Source organism: Prinia subflava, chromosome 7 (assembly GCF_021018805.1).
Source record: "Prinia subflava isolate CZ2003 ecotype Zambia chromosome 7, Cam_Psub_1.2, whole genome shotgun sequence".
In the NCBI taxonomy this organism is placed as follows: Eukaryota; Metazoa; Chordata; class Aves; order Passeriformes; family Cisticolidae; genus Prinia; species Prinia subflava.
Genome location: NC_086253.1, coordinates 29,977,708 through 30,005,576, shown reverse-complemented (window position 1 = coordinate 30,005,576; position 27,869 = coordinate 29,977,708).

Below are 27,869 nucleotides of genomic sequence, written 5' to 3'. Positions count from 1 at the left end.
AAATGGCATTTAGGTTTGCAGATAGCTGTAGTCACATTCTTGTGACTCGATCTGGCCTTGTTGAAGGGTGTCATCCCCTTAAAAGTTTGGAGCTGTCTACACATCATGAGGAAATGTCTTGCATCAGGGCTAGTCAGGGGTACAACAGACCTACTATGTCATGGGATTATATCTGTTTTCCTATGGCACACCTCACTGCAGATTAATGTAAATCAGTAAATTAAATTGGTTTACCTAAAGGTATCATGCAGTCCTATCAGAAAATATTTTAATTGATAAAATAAAAAGTCATACACAAACTGAAAATCAACAAAAATATCATATAACTTGCAGGATGCATTAAATAAAGTTTTGTGGTTTTTATTTTGTGTCAGTAATGTTAGTTTGCACACACAAGCTTTTTCTAACATAGTGCAACCCTGCCTAAGCATGTAATTGGTTTTAAAGAGTGTTTGAATTGCAATATTCTGACATGAGAACACAAATGTCAAATGCACAAAAGGACAACCCAAAATCTACATTTCCTACTGGCAATGGGGGGTAACTTGTATCAGGACTTTTATCTTGGTCAGTACAGAGTAGAAATCTGTTTCACTTCCTTGGTCTCATTTTTCATTTGTCTCTGTTTCACATTCAGCAAGAATGAGATACCTACCTGATTCAGTGCTACTTTGTTGTGTATAAGATGGCTTATTTAGCTCTCTTGCATAGCTTTCTGGTACTGCCTGTAGCAGCTAAATGCTACCAAGTGTGTGTTGTGGATGATCCAAGTGATTTCTCTGGTCTTCTAAGTGGGCAAAATGTGGGTGAATTTTCATCGAGATGACCAAAGAGATTTGCATGGCGTGAGAAGCGCTTCCATGCAAGTTGCAGTATTTGTGATAAAGTAGGTGACAGAGTATCTGAAAAAAATGTCATCTGCATGAGAAACATAGAGTTTTAAGTATGTGAAAGACACATAATTGACTTTAAATATGTGTGTGTATGGAGAGAGGGGGGAAGAGAAAAGCATTGATATGTTATCATGATTGGCTGGCTTTAACTAACACAACTGAAGTTTTACAAAAGTAAGCAACATGCACAGGGCACATTTTCTCATTTTTTTAAAGGAAAGTAAAATGGCAAATGTTATTTAATTTTTATTACATGTCACTGTTTGCCATGAATTGTTTGGGGAATGTCCAAAGCATCAAATGGTGGCCAAACTTTGAATTGTATAAGAAAATGCTTTATATTTTTAAATCCCATTTATGGTCTCATAGCCTGTGAACTATATCCAAGAGAGTTTTCCTTCTTGACTCTTCCTGTAGTGTTAAATTAAAATACTTAGACAACTAGTTGTTTAACTGTATGCTTGTATCAGGTGGCAGATATTGTACATGTTTTGTGATGGATATAACTTCCATTCTTCAGAGCAGTAACACAAGTCAGTTACTCTGTGCCATCTCCAAATTCCGGCATTTAGTTGAATGATAGAATATTCCTACAGAATGAAAAAAAAGCAGAGCTTCCATTTTTGGGCAGAGCTTGAAGAAAGGACATCATACGTTTATTGAATCTATTTAAACTTTTTGGCAAGATATCTGCTGATAATGGAGAAAGTCATTATATTTTTGGTAGTGATATCTCCAAAGTTTTCGAGCCTAGGCAGGACACATCCCTAGTGTCAGTGACTCCTTGTACTAGAAGTAGTTAAACTGTTCCTTTTTGCTATTGACATGGACAAAATCTGAGTACTGACTGTCCACAACCACAGCTAGTGGAGTCTTTTGCTGTGTTTCACTTTCTGTATCCTGTGGCTCTTAACATGTATTCATTCTATATTAGTTTAGGCACCTGACTGAGTCCTAAAAGTCTGTATGTCCTGGATTCCCTTCTGTTGTTCTACCACTAGCAGAGGTGTTGAGCTCCCCTCCTTCCTCAAGTGTCTGTAAATCACATTTTAGTCAAGGGGAAATGGGCTTTCATGACAGCAGCATCAGGACTCCTGAATAGCTAATTTACTAATGCTAAGAAAGCAGGAACAGCAAGCATGTTTTATATATCACAGTACAAAATCAAGTACAGATTTGTATGTTGATTTAATTGGTGCAAACATCTATCTAACCTCTCCTACAGAGAGGTTAGATAGATGTTTGCACATGAGACTACACATGTGCATATAAATGGAGATTTTTCTCTTACAGAATGTAACTGTTCTTGCTAACTTTGCCACAATAAAATTTTATTTAGAAACAACCTAAATGCCCCTTCTTATCGAGCTAAATAGAAATAATTGAGCGATGTGAGCCACAGGGGCTGCTTGTTGCAGGAATCACTCGATTAACATTTGTACGGCAACCTGCATCCTTTGTATTCATCACTTTGAACTGAAGACAAAATGAAACGGTCTCACCCTTGGACTGAGGTAGACAGTTTTTTCTCTTTTACCATCCCTAAGACAAATTAGGAATGTAGGAAGGCTTTCACTCAGAACAAAACGATGATTATAGAAGGTAACAGGACCTCACATTAATCAGTGCTTTCAAAGAAAAGGCCTCGACCTATGCCCTTTGTCTAGCCTAGTGGTAGGTACGGTTTTATCCCCTGGTTCCTTTCAGTGTCAGGGCATTCTCTTTCTGTGTAATACACTCTCTTGGAGAGTGTTTCTCTTTTCAGGCAGTCCTTCTGCATTGATCAAAACCCATCCAGAGAGCCACTGTAGAAATCTGAACTTATAATGACGTTCTTTTATATTTTCTTACAATGAACAATGGCTCTCTCAATTCTAATGGCAACAGTACATAGATGGAGGCAACAGTGCAAAGAGTTGGGGGTAAATAGCCATTATTTGCAAGACTTGCTGTTTCATGTTCTGGAAAAAAATTAGAAACCCTGTCTTCTGCAGCCAAATCTTTACTACCTCTTGTTGAAAACATTCAAGGCCTTTGCAAACCTATGCTGAGATGAGGAAAGATAAGCATGGATTAACATTTTTCTTCTTTTTGGAAGAAAACATTAGTGACGATTAGATGGCAAAAGATCTTAGTTCCGCATCCCTCCTGAATAAGAAGAAAGAGCAAACATTCTGCTTGATAATCTTTTTTTGGTTTGCTGACCTTGACCTTTAAATCAATTATCCCCCAAATATCAGGCTCGAGAGTAAATGAGGGGAACTGAATGTGGCTCCATTGAATAAAAGACTCCCTCTGCTGCCTGAAATACACATAACCAGATGAAACAGAATGCTTGTTTCCAAAAGAGGCACAAAACATAAAGCAAATATGTCACTGCTTTGCCAGTCTCATCAGCTTTTTCCCACTTTTAAAGTCTGTTGGCAGTGGGGTTTGGTTTGGTTTGGTTTTGAGTTTGTTTGTTTGTTTGGCTGAGTTTTATTTATTTGGCTGGTTTGGGTTTTTTTTTTTGTGTGTGTGGTTTTCTGGTTTTTGTTTCTTATAATTAATACATTTACAGTCTGAGGAATGTAGGGAGTGAAGGAAAAGTTGTTACACAAGCAATGTAAGGATGTGCTTTATCAAACATCTAGAAATATGGCTGCTAATAAGCACCCAGTTTTTGCTTAGTGTTCATGAATACTGGACAGGCTGATACTTAGCTCCAGCTGAAATTCAGTTCAGATACTCTCTCAGCAAGGAACAGACCACATGGTTTCATAGAGCAAAGAACATTTTTCTAGGAATGCATTACTACTGATTTTACTGGGGAGTAAAATGGGTACAACAGCTTAGAAAGTACAACCAGAAAATGGGCTGCTGCAAGAAGGTGTGGAAAATTTTCAGTTCCAGAAAGTGACTGAGGACTGAGCCTTGGAGTGAGACACCCAAAGCTCCTTTACTGGTGTTCTGTTTAAATTCTGTTTCCAGGTATTACTCTTTTTTATGCATTGGAAGATATGACAGGTATTCTCAGAACTAGTGTTTTGTAGAGGGAGATGATGGATATATTTTGCTGGAATTTAAATTTTAAGTTTCCTCATGGAATAACAAACATGCTAAATCAATTCTGCCTTTATGCCAAGATGAATAGTAAAACAATATTTAGCTCTAATCTTTTTTTGTCTCAGTGTTTTTCTTTCAAGACGTACAAAAGGCAGCTTTCAAAATGCATAACAAGTTTTAGACAATTTTCCTAAAGACGAAAAGAGTACATAAAGGAAGATAAATAATAAATTGATTTTCATTAGCTGAATAAAACCTAGTGGGCTGGTTGCTGCAGTTGATATATCAATAATGTACTCCAGAGAGAACGTAAAGGCAGGTGGAGCTTTAAGCAACTGATAGTATTGGAAACTTCAACCTTCTGAAGCTGTTCAAGTGCCACAGTAGAACCTGAGACCAAAGGAAACAGGAGGGGAAACATACAGATGGAAAAACACAGATTGAATTGTTCAAGAAAATCAGCTGGTGCAGATATTCTGGCAGGAAGGTCTCTTTAAGAAAGAGGGAGACAGAATTTCTCAGTGTTTCTAACATTGTACCTATCTTCTGAAGATCAGTTCCCAACAAAAATTTCTTGATGTCTTGTTTCAGGCAAACCTAGTCTTGACTTGGGGACTGTTTTTAGTTATTATTAATGGATGTGAAATTTAATTATTGAGTTGGGCATTGAAGAAAAAAAAGTGTATATAAACACCTAAGTTACCACATTTCCTTCTCATTTGCCAGATTCAACTTCAGACTCCTCTCCCTTACCCTCATAGCCTCAACTCTGCTCATTTTTGCGGCACATAACACTTAGTGTCCCAGTCTGTTTGGTGAGGGGACAGACAATTCAGGAGGCTGAGGTCAGCGTGTAAGATTTTTTTTCTGCTAGTCCTTGCTTCTTGTTTTCCTCCACAGCTTCTTGCTTCTTAGACATTTTAATCTGCTCTGGCAAGCATTTCCTCTGTGCAGCAGTCCCTGTGGCTGTCTCTGCTCTGGTATGTATTGCCCATGGGCTTTAGTTCTCATGCTTCCTTCCTCTTGCATGGAGCAGCTCCTTCCCAAGAGCGTGTCTTCAGGTGCATCCCTCAAAATGCCTTCCACCTATCTCTTTTGTTTCTCTTCCTCTGTTTTCACCCTCACGGTTCTCCAAGGCCTTTTCCTCATTTATCTTATACATGTCTGCTCCTTCTACTCTTACATGTCTCCTGCCCCTTGGGGATGCCTCTTTCATTAAAGAGCTTGACCAAAGGCACCATGTGCTCTCCAACTGGTGTAAGTTTTGGTGGACAATGAGTGGTTTCCAACAGAGCTGTCTGGAGAAGGTGAGACCAACATGGTCCTGTCATGGCCTCCCCCCATACCGGGCACCCTGCAGCAGCATCCTGCTGTCTAAACACTGCTAGATATGTCTAGCAGACTCCTTGCTCAGGATTTCCCATACAGACACTTTGTTATCAGAATGGAAAAGAAAGAATAAGGTTTCATGTACTACTAATAAACCATACCATCACAGTATTTTTTGTGCTTTTATGTAGAAGTAACTTCTCAGATCTGGGAGTTTGTAGTGCTATCTGATCTATGAAAACATCTTGAGAAAGTGCCTGGCATAACAATTCAGTTATTATTAAATATATTAATTCTAATTATACTAATTATAAGAAGTAAGCATATTTTAACTATTTTGATCTTGCACAATTTGCACCTTTGCATTCCATTTTCCTTCAAGCAAAAGAAATACAGACTTACTAGAAAGCTCAGATTTCAATGTGATTCTGGAAATATTATAAAACAATCCTAGTTATGAAAACAGTATTATGGCAAAAAATATTTGAAACAGCTCCTGTCTGCTCACTGACTCACTTCCCGACAAAACAGTTCTGTACTAATCTGAATTTGACTATTCCCCTTCCCTCCTGCCCTCATCCCCACAATGAACAATGGAAAATTACTTTATGGTTATTTGTTGGTTAAACCTTGAATGGACAGGCTGTCCTCAATTTCCCTCAGGCATACTCCAAAGTGGCCTCTTAGGAGCCTTATCTGCACTCTCACCCCTCTCTGAGAAATCAAAATCTCTTCTCATCCCATTTCCTTCTTCTCTGTTTCTTTTGTTGCTGTTCTTTCTGCCCATCTTGCTGCAAATTCTCCTACTCTTTCTGCCTGCTTCCCATTTTTTTTGTATTTGTAGTCAGGAGAATGAAAATGACTGCATTGACATGTAACATGTGATCTTGTATATAACACGGGTGTGAAAGTTACAAACATTTCAGTCCAACAGAAACTTGATTGCCTTCAGCAGGCTTTGTCTTCTAGGTTTGTATTTTTACGAAGTATTATTTGGGTAAAAACCCTCAAAAGTGAGAAGTGAGAACCCTCCAACTTGCACTATGTTCAGATAACTGCCTATTCAGGTTCTTTATATTGACAAAGTTCTGCATTTGTATGGGGAAAAAGATCTGAAAGCAGGAAGAGATCAGGGACCAAGGGAAGGGGACTGGAGCTGAGATGAATTGCCAATCTCGCACAGATATATTCAGCATTTCCAATAGCAAAACAGAGACTAGATGAACTGCTAAATCAAGTATTTGATTACTGCCTTATGGTTATATGGATTTAGCATAAGCATATTTAGCAAACTGCTGATTTAACATTTAGCAGGCTGTAAGGTAAATAATGTGACAACATCGCAGTTTAGACAGCTGCAGAGCAAGCACAAAGCGAGCAGTTTATCCCTGGGTCACTTTTGGAACTGACTCACCAGGAACAATGAAGAGTCAGCCTGGACAGAGTACAAAAGGCCACAGATCACGGTGATCTGAAAGGGATTAAAAGGCACCTCAAAGACTAAGAGGTGAGATCAGCAGAAGAGGACTAATACTGAAGACCTCATTGATAACTGAATTTGAGCATCAATTGTTGTTGAGGCACACATCATTTCCCTGGCTGCCCCACCACACCAGGTGAGATGTCTCTGGAATCTTGTGCTGTGAACATGAACTCCAAAAGCCAAAAGAGGGCTCTCACCTCTTTTGTTTTGCCTCAAATTAAATGACTCAATTTCAGGCAAAGTTCCCCAGAACAAACTTATGCAGGATGTAATAATGAAAACCAGTATTCGCTTTAGCCTCGAAATCATCCAATTGAATAATAATCCAAAGCATCATGCTGAAGGATGAATTCATGTCTACAGAAAAAGCTGACTTTCCAATATACTAATCTTTCAACCTTTTTTTTAATCTGCAAAATAATAAGGCTTAATGAGTATGCAAATATGAATGCTATGATCTTCTCCTCTCCATTTATTAAGCAATTTTTTTGATGTTAGGGCAAAACAACATAGCATAATAATTGCTTTGATTTTCTTCTGATTTTTCCTGTGTCTTTAACGCTGCTTTTTATTTTCATAGATATTTACTATCACCGCGGGGCCTGACCAGAAGTGAGAGACTCGGGAGACAGTTCTGGGTTCAGCAGAGCAGGGCAGGAAGACCACCCCTTGTTCATTACTTCCTATTTTATACTTCTCGCATAGGTGACCATGGATTAGAGAGTGGGCATTCCCACCTCTTCACCACACTGGTCAAGCCAACTGTCAATCACCTTTCTCCTCCCAACTAGAAATATGTAAACAATGAAAGACAGTTAGCAAAACATGGCCAGTGTTTACATTCACGAGCGTGAGAGACTGCCCGTCTCTCCTTTAACATGAACGCTCGGCAAGCCAGGAAAAAACCTCATGACAACATCTCACCCTTTTAAGTATATTAAAAAAGAAAACAGAAAAAGAAAAATGAACAATTATGTTACAGGAAAAAAGAGAAAAAAAAAAACCTGTATAAAGTTCACCGACCTTCCTTTTGGTGACGGTGTGAAGGTTACATGTTGGTCTGATTCTGCCTTTGCTATGCAGGGTTTCACCCTGAATCCCCTTGCAATAACCTGCTCAAAATATCTCGAGCATGGTCTAACATAATTTAACCAACAACCCTCAATTTTCAAATTTTTATAAGATGCAACGGGAATATATAATGCAAAGGCAGAAGCATTCCAAGAAAAATTAATCACTCAATTCAAAATTCTGAACCTCAAAAGTTTTGTCCCAAAACCACAACCCCGAACAACGTGCACTTTCCCCACACAGGTCACAATGGCTACAGTACATAAAACTGAACCATAGCAAACAGTTCCTCTGAGTCCATGATTAACAGTCCGCTGGCTCTCACAGCATCACACTGCTCCAGTCAATCCTGCAACGGGCAGTTCCACAGGATCCAAAACCACTATGAAGGCCATACAGGAAAGGAGAGGATTGCCAGTCTGTGTCCATGTCAATCAGATCTCGAAGAGGCTTCTCTGATGGGTGGCACTAGGGTGGCACAGGGTGCACAAGGTTTCAGGATCAAACAGGATCCGTCCAGTGCACCTGAGGCAGCTCAGCAGACTTGCAGCAGCCGCCTTCATGGCAAAGATCCTGGAACCTGAGGACAGAAAACTTAGAAAACACAAATTGAGCAAATGAATTTCTCTCAAAGAATGCATGCAACATAGGATGTGGATGTAAGAACCACTGCAAAGGTCCAAAGAAAATTCAACCATCGCTATGTGGCAACATCAACACTTCCTACACTTCAGATGCTGGTTGCAAACCAGCCAGAGAATTTTGCTCTTTTTCCAGAGCTTGGGAATCTGTTTCGTTCCCCTGATGTCTTCGGCATTTTCTTTGCCTCCGACTTTTCAGGCTTGGCATGGGCTCGGCCTCAACATGACCCACTTCTTTGCATATTTCTGCAGTATGGTCTGGGCAGCCACACCGTGCGCAGAAAAACAAGGGAGTCACTTTCTGTGCCTCCTTTTCCTGCTTTCCACTGGCCTGAATATTTGCCTGTGTCTTATGTTCATTATTCAGCCCCTTATCAGACGGCTGTGGAGCAGCTGCTAGGGCAGACACCATAGAATCAAAGGGATCTAGAACCGCACAGGTCTGGATCATTTCCAGGACGTTAGAAGTCTCAGGAATGGTTTCCAGGAGCCTCTGGCAAGCAGAATTAGCATGGCTGCTCGCTAATTGCTCTAGCAATATCATTCCCAAAGTGTTATCCTTGACTCGCATCTCTAAAAAATGTGTCAGACGCACTAGAAATTGACCGAAGGCTTCGCCTGGCTTCTGTGCTATATCTGAGAAGTCTTACTTTGCGGAGAAGGATAACATGGTTTTTATCAATGCAGATATCCCTATGTATCTGCACAGATCCAGAACAGTGCAAGGAAGGCCAATCTGCACATCAGGATAAGCATATTCGCTCCTCCCGGTAAGTAGATCGACTCTGACCCCAAACAAGGGATCGTCTTGAGGCAAGTGGCTATTTTTGAAAGCCATTTCTGCAGCTAGGCGTTCCCAAATATCCTGAAAGATAGAAACCTGATTAGGTTTGAGCAACGCTACTGCCAAGCCTCTAATTTCATAAGGAAATATCAAATTCTCAAATTCTGCACTGATCCATTGAGTTACTTCAGTGAAATTTATGTTATTTTTTGCCACGTCCCTTAAGAAGGGAAACAGGACTGCCCATGATGGGGTATCGTGGCTGTGAGGCTGTGGAACCACGCCCACAGCTCTCTGGACCGGCTCGGGCACAGCTGCATATTCAGGCAGCAGCTCCATTAGCTCATCAGCCCAATTAGGCTGGGATGCAGGACCAGAACCTATATCGCAATCCATGGCAGGGCGAGCGTGTATCTCTAACAACACTTCAGCCTCGTTACCATCCCCCACAGCCGGCTCGACCCCACTGGGGCGGGGCAGGGGGGACAGAGATTCACCCAGCCTCCGCTCTGAGCGAGGGGGTGTTGGGCAGGGGGGCGTGGCAGATCGGCCACAGCTCTCAGCTCCTGCTTGGTCAGGAGGGAATGGTGGCAGCACGGGTGCCACCCCCGCTCCCCGCTCAGCCTGCATCTGCTGGCAGGGGACACGGGGGCATGGGATGGCCACCGCGGTGGCTAGCTCGGTCTCCGCAGGCAGCGTGGGGATGGCTGGGGCGGGGGGCAGCGGGGGCACGGCGGCAGCGGCGGCAGCCGACAGCCCCTCCCGCTCCGGCGCTCAGTTCGCCCTTCCCCGTCTGAGGGCAGCGAGCAGCGGCGCAGCCGCAGCGGGGGCTGCCCGGGACGGCAGCGGCAGTGGGACACACCCCGCGCGCGGCAGCTGGTGGGGGGCAGGGGCGGGGAGGACCCGCCCCTGCTGGGCTGCTCTGACCGAGCCCGCGCGGGAGGGAGGGTGGAGGTGCGGCGGGGACTGCCGCGGCAGCGGGCGGCGTTGCGCCCAGCCCCCTCCCCACGCCGCCAGACCGGCACTGGACGCACAGGGCGGGGCGCAGTGTGGCGGGATGCGCCGGGGCGGCGAGCGGCGGCGACCCTGCACACAGCATTTGGCGCGGCACGAGGATGGGGCGAGGAGGGGCCGTCCCCACCAGGCTCGCCTGCTGAAACCTGCGCAGAGCAGGGCGTGGTGGGGTGGCCCGGGGCGACGGGCAGCGGGGGGGTCGCCGCGGCGTGCGGTGCAAGCCGGGCCCGTGAGGGGTGAGGTGCGGAGCGGCGGCAGCGGAGGCCGCAGTGACGAGCCGCTCTGGCTCGGCGCGACGTGGGCGGATGCGGCACGCGCGCCCCACCGGCACCGCTCGGGCACAGCGACCCAGAAAAAAGACGCATAAAAACCTCGCAGCCCTTCCAAAAACCCCGCTGGGCACACCCATCCCCCGATATGGTCTGGGGGTCTCCTGCCGACTCCCTACTTCAAAACATTCATCGTCGAAAGTAACGGAGTTAGAAGAGGAAGTCCAGCTCTCTTCCGAAAGTCCAGAATCTGCTCCAAAGTCTTCCCTAGCCTCCTTTAAAAGCAGGAAGAGTGTTGCCCAGGTCCCTAAGAGAATGCCTGCTTTAGAGTCTCCATCCAGGATGGATGAAAAAAGGCTTTTCCCCAGGGTTTTCCACGGGTAGATTGAAAGTGCCTTCTGAGCACTATAAAAGATTCCATGTGTTTTTCCCCTGGCATAGAGTTCTCTTACGTGAATCCTTGTCAGGTCAGTGTCACGGGACATCAGAAGGGACTGGAACAGTTCCAACAGAAGTTTCTCTTCTGAGAACATCGTGGGCTTCTTCTTTTTGCAGCTCGTGGAAGACAGATTTTTTTTTTTTCTTCTTTTTTCCTTGTCTCACGAGCTTGCAACTTGACCACGGGGGGCGCCAGATATCACCGTGGGGCCTGACCAGTATGAGAGACTCGGGAAACAGTTCTGGGTTCAGCAGAGCAGAGCAGGAAGACCACCCCTTGTTCATTACTTCCTATTTTATACTTCTCGCATGGGTGACCATGGATTGGAGAGTGGGCATTCCCACCTCTTCACCACACTGGTCAAGCCAACTGTCAATCACCTTTCTCCTCCCAACTAGAAATATGTAAACAATGAAAGACAGTTAGCAAAACATGGCCAGTGTTTACATTCACGAGCGTGAGAGACTGCCCGTCTCTCCTTTAACATGAACGCTCGGCAAGCCAGGAAAAAACCTCATGGCAACAATTTACTATCATTTTTCCTTCATGCTTTTGGTAAGTTAGGGTTTTTTTTTTTGAAAAACTTTGTTCTGTGAATCAATGCAAGAATCATAAGCTAGCAAAGATAAAAATAAATTATCTTCCTTCACCTGCCCTCCTATTGAGAAATTTCATGGACTACAGAAATTTCTTTCTGACAGTCTTATAGATTTCTCAGCATACAGCTTTGCAAATTCTTACTTTCTGCAGTGAGAGAAAAGAGCAGAGGATGAAGTTCCAGCCATTAAAACCAAAAGTAATGAAAAGAGAATCATGGCTGGGCTCATGCCATCAATTAGAATCCAAATGGAAATATTCTTTAGATTACATATGTGTTTAACTTAAAGATTTTAAAATCAGTCAACCTCATATTAAGTCCTCTTTTCCCTGGAGCTGTATTTATACACTATCACATACCTGCCTGCAAGCACTGTTTGTTTCACCTGTGAAATATAAATCTGTGGAGTCAATTAGATTATCCCATTAGCTCTGATTTTTCTGAGTGGAGGATGTGTTTTTCTTTGCAGCTTATATCAATCCCTGTAACTGATCTGGGAAGAAGCAAACTCAAAATATAATTTTATTCAGAAACAATTAATAAAGAACTGTTATGGGTTCCAATAAATGCTGTTGCCAGCCAGGTTTGGTATCAAGGATAAGTTCTTGGGGAATAAGACGAGTTAAACTTGTGCCTCCAAAGACTTAGCATCTCTGACTAAACAGGTCCCTCTTTAGTTATGCAGACTGAGGAATTCCCCTGGTTTATATGCACTCCTTTGAAATGTCTTTAGCATTCTGGGAAAGACACAGCTGGAGTAGCTTTTTCCTGCAAAGTTTGTGATAACCTTGGAAAGTTTTGCTTACATTTATTTTATATTCTAAGATAGAAAGAATGGCCAGGGAGAAAATGGCACATCCATACGTCATCATCTTTTCAGGAGTAAGCCTGCTATTTGCAGTGTTATTGGCTGTTAAAGATATAGATTTTGAGTTTAGGTCACTAAAGCTTAGCTTTTTTAAACTTCTTTTGCATGCTTTGGAAGAATATATGAATCTAACAGGGTCTCATGTGGCCATTGTATCAACTATCTTCCCATTGCTCTTATGCTTCTATTCAAAGGAATCACGTTTCTCATTCACAGGAAGAAAAAAAAATCCCTCAGGTAGTTATTTTTAATTAAAACATCCTTTCTTTTCTATACAGACACAAATGGCAAAAAAATGTAGCTATGATTAATAAATGCCTTTTCTACAAAAGCCAAAGAATGCCTTATTGACTGAAGTAATAAGGTTATTTTCATGTCTGGATGAACTGCCTTTGTCTTCATAAAAATATTTTTGTTATCTTGTACTGTAATTGTATTAGGTGAAAAAACAAGATGAGCAGTGTCAAAAATTTGCAGTTTCATTTATGGAAGTAAGCCTGGAAACCTTTTGTTCTGGTTATAGTTTTAAAACCCTAACAGATGCAGTTCTTCTAAGGTCTGGCTTGACCTTACACAGGGTTACATGATACTACTTAGGAGAAGTATTCTGTAGGTATAGCTGATTTCAAGAAAGTCTACCTATATAGTGAAAAACTTGTATATGAAACCCACAAAATATTTTATTTAAATACCTTAGCAAATAGCTTTCCAAAATGAAGTGTATATATATTTTTTTACCCCAAAGCAATCAGTGATTCATCTTTGAATTCTCAATAATAGTAAGAAGAAGAGAGTTAAAAAAACCAGGCACAAGTAAATAGAATATGAAACTTAAGTAGAAATAAGTAGTTTCATATTTGGTAATACATGCAATTTAAAATCTGGAGACCTTATCTGGATTCTAGTTTGGTAGTTGGAACCATCATATGGGATAGTAAAATGATGTTAGCAAATGGACCAACCTGCATGGCAGACCATGCTGTGGGTATGAGATATCACCTTAGTGCAGCATAATTAAATCAAAATTCTGTCCAGTGGGTCTTTAGGAAGTTCTCTGATGACTGTGATAATAAGTAATATGAGGCCAAGAGAGTAGTTGCAATGCTTTGCTATGGTCAGCTCTTCATTTAGTCACATTTTAATTTTAGTAATATTTTAATTTTTCCTACTTTATAACAAAACATGCTACTTATTCCTGATTTTATTTTTTTTCTGCAGCCACTTCTCTTCAAGCATAGGAATGGCTATTTTCAGCAGCCCTTAACAATGCTAGTAAGACTGCACCTACTCCTCCTACATTAAAAATATTGCTAACATTCTCTGATGATTAAAGCCAAAATGGAGAGTCTGTGGAAAGTCTACACTTTCTCCATTAGGGGGAATCCTTGCTCTATCTTCTAAAGGTTTCAATTTATCCCAAAGTACCTTAAAATTATTTTTTATATTAAGAAATGCTGAACTCTGTAGCTCTGATTCTGAAATCTCTGTTTAAAGTAGTGGTCAGACCACTGATGCTTAGAGTTCAACATTTCATTGTGTGCGAGAGGAAAACTGACTTTTGTTGACTTGTGCAAGAGCATAGAATACTTTCTGTTCTCTTCTGTACATTATTGGCTGTTGCATGAAAAGCATAGTCCTTGCACAGAAATGTCAAACAGTTCAAAGACTGATCAGGAGACTCCTTTCAGAATATGTCACTTTTTGAGAGTCAGCATAGTGAAGAGTTCAGTGGCAATCACTATAAAAGTTCTTTCTTCTGCCAGCTTTTGTTTTAAGCCAACACTGGTTCCCTCACTTGAACAGTTCAAAATATACAGAAAAGCAACATCCATATCAAGCTGATCTGCTTAGCCAGTTGGAAAAAAAAAATTTAAAAAATGTTTTAAATTTTAAATTACTGTGATGGTGGTGAATCTTAAGAGGGATGCAAAAATTTAGCCTTGACTAAAGGTTTTCAACTTTTAAAATTTTGAAGTCATTTAAAACAACTGTGGCAAAATCAGTACTTTTGCATAACTTCAAGATTTTCCTTTTGTTCCAAGTAGAAAAAGATCATTCGTTGTTTCGTGACCTGTGAAACCATTACAGACCTAGGAAACCATTGCATTGTACATTGTGTTGGGGTTTTTTCTGAATCTTGGAAGATTTTTGAGAATTAAGTATGCTTTTGGAGACCAAATTTTGATTTTTATTAAGTAGGAGTGAGTAACAAAAGAAGGAGATAATTACACCTTTGAAAGGGAAGTGCTGTCTTGTGGGGAGTCTTTCATCTTTGTCAAATTCCAAGCAATATGAAGCTACTCCCTTACTGTTTTTTTCAGAAACGAGATAAGGACGAAAAATTAAATGAGAATAAAAATGGAATATAGTTATCTCTCAGGTAAGAGGAAATTAAGTTACAATTTTTCTACTGGCAGAACATGTGGTCAGAACAAATCAATGCTGAGTATAGTGGTTTCTATGGCACTGTCAGGCAAACAGCAAAGTAACAATAATATCTCTTTGTAATGGCTATAGTCAGTGTCTCCACATAGTTGCAGTCCCTGTACTTGAGGCTGAAAGGACCAGAGAAGGCTTAGGTTTGACCTAAGCTATGCAATTTCCACTTTGGGAACATCTACCTACTACATCCATCACAGGCTCATTCAAGGACAAAGTTTTACCATTTTTAGTATTTTAGTTCAGCTGAAACTAAAATAGCTGTAGGAGGTACTGAGGAAATCCTGTCTTGGAATCTGAAAGGCTGAAGTGACAGATATCCAGTGATGCCAGTGAAGATTTCAGAACATTTCTAATAGACAAAAAAGGTGTTGCAAAGCTTCAGTGATGTGACATAAAAAAATAATCTTCAGCTGAGTTCTGAGTTTTAAAAATGTGCTTTAGGACCAGAGATGGAAATGTTCAAATGCAGCAGAAGAATTCCACATCAGCAACACCAAGCCTTAAGAGTGGGGAGTTGTCTCAGGCTCTTTAAATACAGCAACAGGAGCACTCAGGGCCCCATAGCCTTCAGGCAGCATCTGTACTCAAAACTAAAGATTACATAAGAAATCAAAGTATTTTGTCCTGCCTGCCCCATGAGTACAAGTAGTTTCAGACAAAATAGGAACTGACTCTGTCTACACTTTTTCAGAAATCAAATTATCCTCGAAGAACAACAGATAATATCAATACAGCAGTATTGTAGTAGGTGAGGATTTAATTAGCTGACTCTGTTTTATGGGGAAAACTGGGACATGGCTGAGACAAGTAATGGGCCAAAGACTGAAGTATATTATTTACTGATTTCTCTTTTATACCTCTTTAGCAACTGTGTGTTCATGTAGCTCATGTGACTTCTATACTGTAAGTGCAAAGAATATCTATGTTTTGGGCTGTTATTTTATTTTCATGTTCCAATAACTGCGTTAGTTTTTGTTGAGACATCATAATAGTCGTGGCTTAATACAGCAGAAAAAAAACAACAAATTGAAAAACTAATGATAGCAGGGGATTTTACATACTCCATTTTTCAGAGTATAAAGTGAAAAGAATAGCTATTCCCTTTATGTGAAAGATACATAGTATAATTCCCAACCATAATATTTTTTGCAATTATATCAAAATTTAAATGAAAAAGGTAATTTTTATACTCAAATCAACCTAGCTCCAGTAGCTTCTGTGATTATAGAAAAAAAGGATAGTTGTATAATGTACATAAAAGAAGTGAATTGAATTGTACATGGAAAACAACAGGAGATAATATTCAAAATTCACACTGAATTCTTGAAGGGTACAGAGAGTCTCTGTGTTAGATAAGATTTTGTCTTTACAAGAAATTGTTGGAATTTATGAATATCTACTACTTTACAGCTTATTCAAGAGCTTACCATTTGTGTCTTTTGCTTGGAAAGACTTTTAAAAAATAGTGCAGATAAACAATTATAACCAAGGAAAAGTGGAAAAAACCTGACTTATTCCAAAAATGGACTTGACAACTGTGGTGCTACTGTTTCCAATACAATGTGTTTCACTGTAAGAGATAGAGGGTGTAGATAGAGAAGCCAGAAATATATTTCACAAAACTAAAATGTTTCCCAGATAAATCCACGAAAACATTTTCCTAGTGTTCTGTTGTTTGTTGAGTTGATAAGGACTGAAGATTTCTGCCTCCTAAGGGAGGACCCAGTTGGGATGTTAGAAAAGCAATTCCTGCTGATCTTGCTTCCAGCTATCAGATGCTTTTTCATCTTTGTTTTTGGCACTACTTCTGCCATTGTTTGTGTGATTTTTTTTTTTTTTGAAATAACAAAACAACAAAAGAGGCTGATCTTTGCAGAGCTGTGACCAGAGGCAGGAAGGGAATGTGAAGACAGCAGGTAAGCGGCAATTGTAAGAGTTCAGTGCATGGGTGAACAGACAGGAGTGCATTGGAAATCTAGAAGTATCTAACAGAGGTGATGGCAGAAAGTAAAGGTGAGGGAATAGTGAAGGCCAAGTACTCTGCACAGAAAAAAAGTCTTAAGTTTTTTTTGTTGTTGTTTTGTTTTGCTTTTTAACATAAGCATCTTTTATTTCAAAACATAAGCAGGAAGCTACATATAAAGAAAGTAGTGTTACTGTGAACTCTAAGAGCAACAACTGCTGCAGCTGGACTTGTGACATTTATGTCTTCAAGGAAGACATCTAGGCTACTGAGAAAACAGCAATACCATCCTAGATAAGGCAATGATGAAACACAGCTAAGATTTAAAAAAAACCAACAAACCAAACTTTAATAACTATATAGTGGCATAATGATGCTTCAAGAGCTATAAACTAAACCTTGGGTGCATTATAAGCAGTGTAACCTCATAGATTTCATGCTTATGTAGAGGAGTCCATATTAATTTTGTAATTATATTTTCAGAGGACTGAATAATCGACTGCATTAACAGCTTATTCTTCTCTTTTTACTAACAGTTATCTCCATCACTCATCAATCTTTTTAAAGCAAATAGATCTTTGGTGATTTGGTAGACAGAAATGTGTCCCTCTGTGTCAATATTGAATCAGCCTCTCCATGGGATGACATGGTATCTGATTCTGGTTAATGACGTGGCACACAAGTCAGTAATTACCAAAAAATAGTGATATACAGAGACAACGCCCTGGTGCAGAGGCACTTTATGTAGCTCAGATGAGATGCATGAAATTGATATCTTGCATTCTGTTTGACAAATTCTTGATTTTGCAAACTGAAATATAGGCAGTAATCTATTCTCCCCCAGATTTTTAGGGACACTTGTCACTTTTCTCTGCTGTTAGAGAAATAGAAATAATTGAGCGATGTGAGCCACAGGGGCTGCTTGTTGCAGGAATCACTCGATTAGTTAGAGGTCCCAACATTTCAAAAGCCTGGACCTAAATGTCTTTGAACTATTTAATCCCCTTTTCATTTTCTATTTCTCTGGATACCTTGAAAACGGGGATGAAGAATGTTTAGCCAATGCTAAGACTATATTTAAAATTTTCTCACAATGTGTTTAATAGAGTCTTAAAAAGGCATATATTGAAGTGATTACTGAAACGTTAGAGGAATTTATATTAATAGCAGCTTTAATGAACTTTATTTTCAGCTGCATTCCCTAATTTCTTTTCCAGTTTCTGAATATCCTTTTAGAAAGTGGAGGGTACCCTTATGTTTCCTGTTGTGCTGTAATGCTTTCTATGTACTTTGACTTTCTATAGTCAGAAAGCATCTCTGGGTATTTTTTATCCATGGATTTGATTTGGCACTCTGAACCCCCTGCCTGTTGGTGTCAGTCTTCTGGAGAGAACACCACTCATTAGCTCTGCTATAAGTAGACAAGGCTCTGCAAAAAGGGCAATGTTGCCTAAAAAACAACTTTTAACTATTTAAAAATATTTGTTTAATAATTTTAGAACCATTTAAGCTTGAGAGCAGCAAAAATTTTTCCTTATTTTAGATCTAGTGACAAATTATGTATTAGTTTTGGCATTATGAAAACAAGCAGCTGCCAGGCAGGATACTCCATGTTGCCCTGACTGATGGCTAAAAATTCTGCTAAATACATTTGAAGTATAGGGGCTTGTTCAGGGCTAATCCCAAGGGAGGTTTCTGGAGCTAAAGATAGCTGAACTTTAGTATAGGCCATCTCCTTAGCAGTCCAACAAAATAACCTCAGTGACAATAGAGTGACTTAAAATTTAAAGCTCATATAAAAAAATAGATTTGAATTGGGAGTATATTAATGAAGAGAAGGAACTGACACATCCTTTGATGTTTGACTGTGCTTACTTTTAATGGCCTTAGTGTAAAACCCAGAGAAGACCTTCCTTGAGTTTCTAGAAGGTCAATTTATTCGTAACATGGGATGAAATTTAGTCTGCTTATTGCATTTAAATAGGAGGCCTTTCATTGTCTTGCTGTGGGTAATTGATTTGTAACACTGAAATGGAAAACTCCCAAACATGTTGTACTACAGCAAATAGCTCGATTAGTGTGCCTGTGTGACTCTCCACACACACTCAGTAGATGTTTCCATGAATTGTGTAGGGGCTTAACCAATACAGGCTTTCCGAATTTGATGATGTTGCTTTTTGAAGCATGTATGTACTGCTATGAAATACAAGCCCTAACAAATGGGAAGGTTAATGATCAGGAAAACCATGTTTTCATATCCCTGGCAGATTATTGATTTCCTGCCTTACTTTGTAGTTGATTTTTTCTTCCTATATTTTGTAGCTTTTGCAGAAGGGTATAGTAGCTTAGAAATGAGCTGCTGATAATGAAGTATGGTACTATTCATCAGAGGAACAAATTCCTCTGGACTGGTGACATATTTGCTCTTGACTTGTATAGAGTTATATCCACAATGTTTTTATGCAAAGGACCATTACATTCCCTTGTAAATGTGTTGTGTGTGTATCTGATACTAGACATATCTATTTGAATGCAAATTGTCTGTGATGCATACATAGCTTGGATAAACATTTACATTCCCTTCATTAGTCTTCCTTTTCAACTGTTATTTATGATATTCAACTCAGTCTAAATGGGTACTTGTTTATCAGATTATTATTTAGAGCTGACCAAATGAACTTACATTTAGGCAACAGATGTTGCAGTTGAAATCTCTCTCTTAGAACTAAATTTTCTGGATAATACTTTATATATAAAGTTTAAGTTGCTGACTAGTGTTAATATTCTTGTAAGTAGTGATAGATGTGAACTATTCGTCCTAAATTTTACACTCTTTCCCTTGACATGATTTTTCATCTAATGCAAAATTTAGAATGACTCTTATTTGCCAAATATCCTTAAATATTAAATAAATAGATGTGCCTCAGATGGTGTGAGCAAACTAGTATTTAAGATTTTTCAACTGAGGAAAGGAAATAATGAAGTTTATTTTTTGCTTTTTAAGTTTAGACTCTAACCATTAAACAACTAGAAGGCCTTAATTATAGTATCAAACATCAGATATACTTCCAAACCTGGTTTCAGTATGTCATGTCTTCATTCTGCACTTTTATCTGTTATGGTGTTGTAATGACATACCAAAGTAGTTACTGATACTGAAAAGCATTTTGTCACTACAAAGGTCTGCTTACACAGCTATGCAGATGATAAAAGTAGTACCTGCACAATAATGAAGTGATAATTGTGAAGAAGTATTTTTAAGACAATTCATAACTTTAATGTTGCTTTTTGTAATTCCTAACATTTTTTGTTACTTGCTGACATGGTGAGTATGTATGTACAGAAAGCACATGGCTGTAAAAGATGCAGACCCATGCTTTTAAGACGTTGTTAGAATTGGTGGCTTCTGCCAGTGTGGTCATCTGTGATGTCTTCCTGGCAATATTTTTATTCATTTTTCCCTGGCTTTGTTTTGCCAGATTGAGTTATGATGAAGAAATTATTCTTGTCTCTTTTATCAGCACCATTTGTAAGTGCTGCATTGAATTGCTCCAAAAGTCTTGCTGCTACAGACCTGATCTAATTCACACTGGAGTTTATAATATTTGGATTAATAACAGAAGACATATGGGAAGATACTAATTTGTACTTTTCAGCCCTTGATAAATATAAAAATATAAATGCAAAATTTTGAGTTAGCTCATCTTAATAGATGTAATTATGTACCAGATCCATCTTATGTACATGTTAATAGCATTTTAGTATCTGGCAGTAGTTAAGGCTTTATTCAGTGAGGCATAAATGTGACTTTGATTCAAAGAGCTGCCCTGTTAATAAGCAAAATTATGGACTGTGTAAATATAGTCTTTGTGCAATATTGATAATCTTAACAGAAATGCTTTGGTTGAAATTTATCTGATACTTGAACAAGTAGCTGCGTTCAGAGGTAAAAAAAGAACCACATGAGTACATTCTTGGTGCACAATTCCCCAATTGTTTGGCTGAAGGGAAAGAGTCGGGTGCTTGGGGTTCAAACTGCTTTCCCAAGATGGTTTGTTTTTCATTTAGTTTTGCTCCATGACTGTGGGGTTATTTTGTTGTTGTTGTTGGCTTGTTTGTTTGTTTCTTTTTTTTTTTTTTTTAATATTTTTTCTGTTCCTCTGTGACTTAAACTTCTTTGTCTATATTTCTGATTCTGTCTAACCAATATCCTGTTGCTGGATTCAGTCATATTTTCATAGGGAGGGGAACCAGCAATGTACTTTTTACATGTTCTCTTCAGCCCCAAATACCGTAATCTTTCTTTCTTAGTTCAGTTTTATAGTGAGTTGATTACCAATGAGAAAATTTTCTTTAAAGATTTTTGACTTTATTTGGGATCTGGGAGAGAAACACTATCTTAATCTTACATACAGAAATAGGAGCTGTCCTCTCTATCTTATAACTCTTGCCTTAAAGGATATAACATTAATTTTTAAGAACTCCTAACTCTAGTGAATTCAATATCTTCTACTACTGTCTTTACCTCAGACCACAGATGCTATACTGTACAACTATTTATTCTAAGTCACTTCAAGGGATATTTCTGGCTCTTCAAACCATGATCTTGATGTGGCTTCTCATCAAATAGGATAATTTGATCTGTTTTATGAAAATTTTAATTTTCCTTTTCTTGACTCTTCTGGCAGGGTAAATGATAACTATACTTTCCATCCAGACAGTGACAAAATATAGGTACTCAGATAAATTAAGATCTTGCACATGGTGAAAAATAGTTCAGCCCAAGCTCAAAGTTAGAACAGTCACAGGTTTGCTTTGTAACTTGAGAATCTAGTTAGTTCCTCAATTTTTACTTAATGTGTTCATTTTGAAATATCTAGGATTAAAAGATCTAAATTAAAACCCTGCTGAAATCAATGGAAGTTTGTCTCATTTTTTTTAGTGTTTCTTTTCAATTTGATAATTCTGAATTAAAGTTTTGCAGGGTTGCTTCCTATGGTTTTGACTTTACTTCAGGCAAATTTATTTTGTAGTGTGTCTTCAATTCCCTTGAAGCTGGGATGCTTTTGAAAAGCTATGGAGTTGGACTCCTGTTCAGTTCTAAATCCTACTGAAAGAGAAAGAGACAATGGAATTTTGTTCTGTTGTGTACAGATCTTCATCTGAAACATGTTTTCTGCTGACAAAGTTAAAAACTGCTGAAACATAATTGCTGTCTATTCCTATGTCCTCCCCCCTTTTTTCCTGTCTCATAAATCAATCAAATCCTGGTTTTGGAGTCTAGCTTGACATGCCAAGTGGGACACCTTACACTTTCCTATATCCTCCACCATTACCTCTGTGACATCATCTTCACATTCAAAGACTTAAAAATAAAGACTGAGAGAAATGGAAAAGCTATGTTCTATTCTGCCTAAAAACTGATAAAAATGCACTGCGTGGGTTTTCTCTTCCTTCTATGATTGAGTGGGGTTTGGTGTTTCTCCCAAAGAGGGTGATGAATATGAACGCTAGTTCTATGTTAAAGGTGATAGTTTTGTGGATGGTTTTGGTTCTGCTAGTCTCAGTTTCCATTTTGTAAAACAGCAATGTATTCACTTAGTTAGCTCTCATTGGTATTTTAATATTTAAGATTTGTGAGAAGATCAGATAGAAATAATAATTTTGGAAAAAAAAAGGAAGAAAAATGAATTACTGTGATTTCAGAGCAGTAATGTGTGGAACAATATATTGAACCTACAGGCACAAAGTGCAGTAATTTGCTGTTGATTTCATTTGCATATTCAGTGAGGTAGGACGATATGTAGTTGTGCAAGTGATGCACCTTAATTCTTGTGGTCTGTCCCATGAGTGTAGAGGGAAGAAAAAGTTCGGGTGTGTTGGTGTATTCCACTTTTTGCAGTGCAATGTCTCTTTATGTCTTGGTTCTATTAAATTATTGCTACTAACACACTAAGATATGTCCTCAGAACTATTTTGTCAGTTGCTACAGAAATTCATGCTGGAGTGTTGTTGTTTAAATTTATGGGGGGTCCCCGGGGAGTGCCCCCCGGAGACCCCCGGGGTCCTAGGAGTCATGGGGTTCCCGTGCTGGCAGGCAAAGAGACTCAGACGCCGGTGGGGTGCTGATGAGGTGAGGGTTTATTCAGCGTCCCACTCCAGGCAGGGAGCATGGTCCTGCGGGAATGGGGGAAGGGAAGGGGAGAGGGGGAAGGGAGGAGAGGGAAAGGGAGCGTCCGGAGGCCTCTAGGGGAAGAGGGGCAAAGAGGGCGAGACCCCTTGCCTTAGCATTCTTATCACAGAGGTTCAAAGGGGCACGGTAACATTCTCCAGCCAATGAGGTTACAGACTTGGGATAAACTATACATTTTCCAGGGGTGAGCTAGAGCAAACTATTTCCATAAAATGCATTTCCACACTGGAGGATAGGCTGAGAAATATATCCACAGAGAAACAGTGAATTTCAGGTATTTGCAATTCTCTCCAAGCTTGGGAAGGGAATGAACTTTGGAAAGAATGAGCTCTTCATTAGTTTCCTTTCAGGAGGGTTGGATTTTTAAAATTCCCATTCTTTCAATCTAAGTCGTTGCTCTCTTGCATTAAGTTTCTTGAGTACAAGATTGCTTACCAACTTTTAGCTAGAGCTGGTTCTGCCTTTCCCACATCCTTAATTTCATGTCTTCTACCAAAAGGCACACAGCCTTGCTTTTCTCTGGTTTTCTCTTGGTGTTTTGTTTTGTTTTTGTTGTTGTTGTTTGTTTGTTTGTTTTCAGCAACTGCTTTAACTCCAGTTATCTCTATAGGGGATCCTCAGTCCTTTTCCCAGCTTCATCTAGATTTGTCTTTATCTTGGTCTCATTTCTAAGTCACACTTACCCCATTACTAAAACTGTGCCTGGGATGGTCTTTGATCTTCCAAGCCCCTTTATTTGTACATAATACAAGAATCTTCTAAACCTTCTTCTGTTTCTTTGCAGTACTAAACTGTAGGGAAGATTAACACCAAGTCAAATGCCACAGACCTGTTTACACATGTTAGATCACTATGACTGAATGAGTGAGGAAGCACTGATGCACTGGAAGGGCTGAATTGATTACTTGACTGTCCAGTTTGGTGTTTTTTAAGAGCTTAAAGAGCAAAACCCTATATTATTGGTGATTTACTCTATCACATTTCCTTGTAGGATATATTTATTACTTTCCCTGCCTCCTTATAAGATCAAAGACAGTTCATGTCTTACGTTTTTAGATATATCGGTCTGTTCATGGGCAGTACTTTCCACAGTGTCTAGTTGTAATGGTTTGGTTCAGCTGGGTGGAAACACTAATTTTGGAGTGGTTTCACATTCACTGAATTCTGTTTACCAAATTTAGTGCAGTGGTTTGAGTATTTACTCTCTTTTCCCCACTGAGAGACAGGATCAGGAGAAGCAATGCAGGCTTAAAAGATATAAAGATATATTTATTAATACACACTAAAAGAAGAAAAATGAAACTTTCAAAGTACTCTTCCTCCCACCACAAAGAGTTCACTTTCCCACAAACAACATAAAGAGACAAAACCTGTGATTTTCAGTCATTTTCATAATCTAAAAATAACTTTCATCAATTCTTTAGAACAAGGAGCTTCTCAGTTTACCATGGAATTTCCCCCACTGACAACCTAGAACAGTTCTCTTGTGGGTTTTAAGTGTGACAAAACCAGCACCCAGGGGAAACCCGCTTCTGTGAAATCCCCTCCCATTAGCAGTCTCCCAAGTTGCTTATGGATCATGCACTCACACATTCTGGGGGGTCACTTTTTAAAGATGAACAACTCCAAAGGCAAAGAAAGGATTCTTCAGCTCAGGGAACAGAGATGTCTTTACTTCTTCACTGGTGCAGAGGGCTTCTCATTTCTCTCTCTTCAAGCATCTCATGGGACTACAACTACTGATTCAATATCACTCAGTCCTCACAAATACCTTTGCTCAAATTCACAAATCTGAACAATCATCTCCCCAAATACATACTTTCCCCAAGATTTAAAGGGATAATCTACATACAGAATTCATTACCATGACTCAGTAATGTTAGAAATGAGATGCTTGACACGGTCAATATATCAAGCAACAATTTAATTTAATAATTAATTAATTAGCATGGTAAAGTGTGAGCAAAGGCAGCGCTGGGTACAGTGGTAGGGGTTTTCCCTTCCGACTGCACATCTATTACTGGATTTGCTGGTATTTTATTGTCTATATTCATACATATTCATAAGCTTTTCTCAACAGTTTCTATTTCCAATTTTTAATGCTATTATTCAATACCTATTGTGGTCCATTTTAGATTTCAATATTCCAGGATGTACATCCAGGATATGTATCCCAGGTGGTGGGGTCCAGCTTCTATTTTCCAGGTCTAACAGTCTTTGATAGTGATGTCCAGTTTTCCCTTTTTCAAGAACCATAAATCAGTGAGCTGAAGTCTTTCTTCCGTATCCAGGATGTTTTTCTACCAGTCTGTGAGAAAGCCTTTTTACATTCTAAAACTACAGTTTAAAATTCTTTAATACAAAACAAGCTTCTAAAGTTATAATTCAAAGACACTTATTACAGAATAGCTTGAGATTTATAATATGTAATTGCAAGCAAAGTTTGTTCAAAAAAAACCCCTTCTTCCATGCTTTCTTCGGTTGTTTATTAGAACTCATTTTTATAACTGTCCCATAGCCATGTTCTACAATTACAATTACACAGATTCTTTTTATTTCCCTGACACAAAACACAGCTTTGTATTTCACAGTAAGAGAAGTCCAGCCCAAAATGGCAAACTCCTCAAGCCCTTCTCCCAACAGTCTTTTAAATCTCTCTTCACTGACTGTCCATGTTGTGTCTCCTTGTAGTTCAATCACTTTGTTCTTGCTCAGGGAAGAGCCAGTACTCTGGAAGTTCCATCTGCTGGCAGGAAGAGTTAAAACTTGCCCAGGCCTGCGGTGTTGATGTGATCTCTGCCGGGTGGCAGCTGCAAGGATTTCAGAGCCATGCCCCTCAGAAGGGGCAGCCAGGATCTCAGTACCAGGCTGATAAATAACCCTCCTTATTCCCCTCAAGGGTCTAAGCTAGCTCAGTCCTTCTCAGGCCTAGGAGGATTATATCAAGAGAGACAGGAAAAGGATTCAAAAGAGGCTCTCACCCTTTTGCTGCAGCGATCTTTATTTCATAGGTGGTGTCCGAGGAGAGAGAGCGATCCCAGGGGACAGGGGTCTTTTCTCAGGATTTCTGAGGGAGGGGCAAGCTGGCACACAGCCAATGGGGTCAGAAGGGGAAGGAAGGGTCAGACTACATGACAGGGGTTCCAGGGGTCCCTGAGGGAGAAGAAACCATTTCCCCAGAGGGATGTAACATCTCCTCCTTTTTTTTGTTTAAAAAGATACAGAGAGAAATTCTCAAATTCTGTTTGACACAGAGTGTGGGTTTTCCCACCACTTATGGTTGGTAGGGAAATCAGATCGCTTTAGATTTGCCAACTCTATATGGTTGACTTCTGAGGCAGAAGATATGAGGCCATTAATAGCCTCGAAAATCAAACAGCGTAGGATCCCGAATGCTATGGTTACAAGGAAAAGGATAACAAAAAGTAACAAAATTGTTTTAACTACAGAAGTCCACCACCCAGTGAATCCCCAGCCCTTGAACAGTTCCTTGATCCAATCTTCAGATTCTTGCTTCACTTGTCCGATCATGTTGTTCATGCTTCGGAGGGCAGCATGGATGTTTGGAGCCTTTGAGGACAGATTCATGCAACAGAGTCCTTCAAATTCCTGGCATTCATGTCCATGCAATAGCAAAAGATAATCGATCGCAGCACGGTTCTGGATGGTGGCCTGTCTGGTAATCTCCTCGTCTTCTAGGAGGGAGCTGATGGCGATGGATGTTAAATTAGCTTGCTTGACCACCCAGCACTCTAGGTGGCCCAATTCACCTAGAGCTTTGGCTGCTGCTACCCACGGAAGAAACAGGGATACAGCAACTCTTTTTGACTTTGCCCAATGAAAAATGTCTGAATTACAATTTGGGTCCAAATTGTCAGCACTCCTTTTTTGAATTTTGTCAGCCGATTTGTTTTTGTGTGTCCATTCACGAATTAAAGTTTGGTTGGGTGTCAACACGGACAATCGCCCTATGGTACATGGCCCTCCGAAAAGCCGGGATGGAATTCCTGCCCATGCCCGATCCCCACAAACCAAGAACAATCCTCTAGGGAGGTTTCTGGGTTTGGAGTGAGATGGGTTGTCTGGTACAATGTGGCTTACATTATGACACCACCTCTTTGCAGTAAATTCTCCCCGGAACTGCCTTATAAGGTGGTACTCGTCAGTGTTAGGGGGTTTTGGGATGATAGAGAACTGGATGCAGTATGTGGCAGGGGAGGAACCCAATAGTTCTAACTCCTGGGGTTCATGAGCTACCCTGGGCAAACCCTGCACCCATTCCGCTAAGGGGTTCATGGCGAACACACCTTGCTTTTGATGATCTTTGTGTGGTTGTGGGGTGTGTGCCTCTAGAATTTCGTTGGACTTGTATTTGTCCAAGCCTGCTGGAAATTCTCCAGCCTGCAAAGGAATTCCTACCAGACAGGTGGACATAGGATTCTTAGCTGCTGCAGTGGACAAACATATGTTTTCTTGCTGAAGTGTCTGTGCCAGGGTTACCCAGACGTTCTGACGTGGTTGGGGGATGATCCATGCAGCTGCCAGACTGTTCAGCATTAGCAGGATGACAACTTGGATGGGGTTCATCATAGGGTTGAGTGGGAGGTAGGTTTTCTCTAGAAGGGAAAAATAAACATTTTTAAAACATGTTAAAAAGGTTCCTGTTTCTGCCAGAAGGAATCCACCTCTAGGGAGGTTCTTTCTCTTCCATCCAGCGGCGTCTTCTCTTTGAAGCATCAGTCACTTGCTTCTCATCCCCTTCTGCTGGAGCTGGATTTTTGGGGACAAAAGGTTTCACCCACTTCTGGGGAATCCACCGAGGGCCTGAGGGAGTAGC